Raw genomic sequence first — 3,056 nt, forward strand, 5'->3', positions numbered from 1 at the left:
TTAGAAGTCAGTTATACTAGATTCTTGTCTGCAAGCATAATGGAATATCGTTAATAGTGTCAGGAATTTGTGTTTGCCTATGGGATGGGTCTCAAGTTGGGATGACTATTGATTGGCCATTCCTTCAGTCTCTGCTCCACATTTGTTCCTGTGTTTCTTGTAGACAGGATACATTTTGGGTCAAAAGTTTCGTGGGTAGATCAGTCATTATCCATTCACTGAAGGTCTTGCCTGGATACAAAAGATGGCCTCTTCAGGTTCCTTGTCCCCACTGTTAAGCATCCTGCTTAAGGTCACCTTCAGTGACTCCTGGAAGCCTCTCTCATCCCAGGTCTCTGGGACTTTCTAGAGATTCTTGCCACCTTCTACCCTCAGCAGCTGTAGATTTTCACTCATTTTTCTGGCCCTTTGGGCCATTCACCTGTATCTCCCCACACCTGATCCTGATGTCCCCTTCCTCTCATCCTCCCCTCTTCTACCCAGGCCCCTCCACCCTTCTGCCCTCCATGACTGTTTTGTTACCTTTTCTAAGTAATATTCAAGCATCCTTACTTGGGTGTTCCTTCTTGTTTAACCTCTTTGGGTCTGAGTGGTATATCATGGATATTCTGTTCTTCATGGCTAATATCCACTTATCAGTGAGTACATACAATACATGTCCTTCACAGTTGTATGTAACTTCAGTTCTGTGATCTAGTGTTATTTCCTGGCCTTTGTGAGCACCTGCATGTGGGTGGTCTGAGTTACCTTACCCAGGATATTTTCTAGTTCCACCCACTTGGCTGCAAAATTCATGATGTTCTTGCTTTTAATAGCTGAACAGTATTTCATTGTGTAAATGAATCACATTTTCTGTATCAATTTTTTGGGTGAGAGATGTCTGATTTGTTTCCATTTTCTGGCTATTATGAATAAAGCTGCTATGAACATAGTGGGACATGTATCCTTGTACTATAGTGGAACATATTTTGGGTATATGCCCATGAGCAGTATAGCTCGGTCTTGAAGAGAACTATTTCTGTTTTTCAGATAAACTGCCATATTGATTTCTAGTGCTGTTGTACAAGTTTGCACTCTCACCAGCAATGAAGGAGTGTTACCATTTTTTTTTACATCCTTGTCAGCATTTCCTGTTGCTCGAGTTTTTAATCTTAGTCATTCTCATTGGTGTAATGTGGATTCTCAGGGACATTTTGATTTGCATTGCCCTGAAGACTAAAAATGTTTAACATTTATATAAGTGCTTCTCAGCTGTTCAAGAGTCCTCTGTTGCAAATTCTGTTTAACTCTGTACCTCATTTTTTAATTGAGTTATTTAGTTTGTTGGAGTCTAACTCCAACAAATAACTTCATGAGTTATATATTTTGGATATTAGCCCTCTGTTGGATGTAATCTTGATAAAGATCTTTTCTCAATCTGTAGGCTGCTTATTTTGTCCACTATAAAGTTTCCTTTGCTTACAGAAGATTTTCAGTTTCATGAGGTCCCATTTATCAATTGTTGATCTTAGAGCCTGAGCCACTGGTATTTTGTTCAGGAAAATGTTTCCTGTACCAGTGCATTCAAGGTTCTTCTATTAGATTTAGTATCTGGTTTTATGTTGATGTTCTTGATACATCTCTGTAGTGGAATATTTTCCCCACAAGTTGGGAAGAGCTAAGGTGGGAGGAGTAAGGAGAGGAAGAGGAGGAATAAAGAGAGGAAGAAGAGAAGGAAGAGGAGGAGCTAGAGGCAGAGATGTAGGAGGATGGAAAGCCATGTATGTATGGAGAGCAGTCCTGGGTAACAACTTATATCTAGGTTAGTTAATTGGGAAACACCTCCAATTGTGTGGGCATCTTGTTATTGAGCATTACCAAACATATATATTCTTTGATTAATCTTTAAGCATTAGAATCTCATTCCTACCGGGTACTATGTGGGTGGCAGGATAGTCTGGGCTCAGCCCAGCCTTGTGGAGATAGCATGGAAGATTGGCAGAGCCATTTCCCTTGCTGGCATCTCATGGGTGGCAAGGCCTGTGTCTCTGGCCACCTGAGCTGGTGGACTGAACTGGCAGCCTGAGTCATGGCAGCAGTGAGAACAGGCTGCTGCTTATGACCTCAGGCCTAGCCTAGTCAGGATGATGGTGGCTGACTAAGAACAAGGAAGATTGCATGCCACCATTTTAAATATTTCCCTCAATATATCTTAATTTGAGTTTTGTGAAGGGCAATAATTATGGATCCATTTGCATTCTCCTACACAGAGCTATTCTTTCTAAACATCATACACCATCTCAAATTTCTGCTCTATCAAAACATCCCCTCACAAGACAATTTCCAGAAAAAAATAATGTGACATTCTGAGTTTCCAAAGAGATCAGAAATTTTCACTTCACAGCCTTGTCTTGTCCCTGATTTTAGCAGGATTTCTTCAAGTTTCTTTCTATTTAATTTGATGTTGGCTACTGGCGTCATGTATATTACTTTTATTTTGTCTATAAATGTGCCTTTAATCTCTGATCTCTCCAAGTCTTTTAATGTGAAGGCGTGTTGGATTTCATCAAAGGCGTTTTTAGCATCTAGTGAGATGATCATGTGATTTTTTCTTTCAGTTTGCTTATATCGTGGATATTGTTGATGGAGTTTCATATATTTGACCATCTCTGAATCCTGGGATGAAGCCTGCTTCATTGTGGCAAATTATGTTTTTGATGTGTTCTTGGATTTGGTTTGTGAGAATTTTATTGAGTATTTTTGTGTTGATGCTCAAAATCAAAATTGGTCTGAAGTTCTCTTTCTTTGTTGAGTCTTTGTGTGGTTTATGTATCAGCATAACTATGGCCTCAGGATGAAGTGAGTACTGTTCCTTCTGTTTCTATATTCTGTAATAGTTTAAGAATTTTTGGCATTAGCTCTTCTTTAAAAGTGTGATAGAAGTCTGCAATAAAACAATCTGGCCTTGGGATTTTCTCTTTTTTTCTTTTCTTCCTTCCTTCTTTCCTTCCTTCCTTCCTTCCTTCCTTCCTTCCTTCCTTCCTTCCTTCCTTCCTTCCTTCCTTCCTTCCTTCCTT

This window comes from Grammomys surdaster, unplaced genomic scaffold (assembly GCF_004785775.1).
Source record: "Grammomys surdaster isolate TR1022 unplaced genomic scaffold, NIH_TR_1.0 125243, whole genome shotgun sequence".
In the NCBI taxonomy this organism is placed as follows: Eukaryota; Metazoa; Chordata; class Mammalia; order Rodentia; family Muridae; genus Grammomys; species Grammomys surdaster.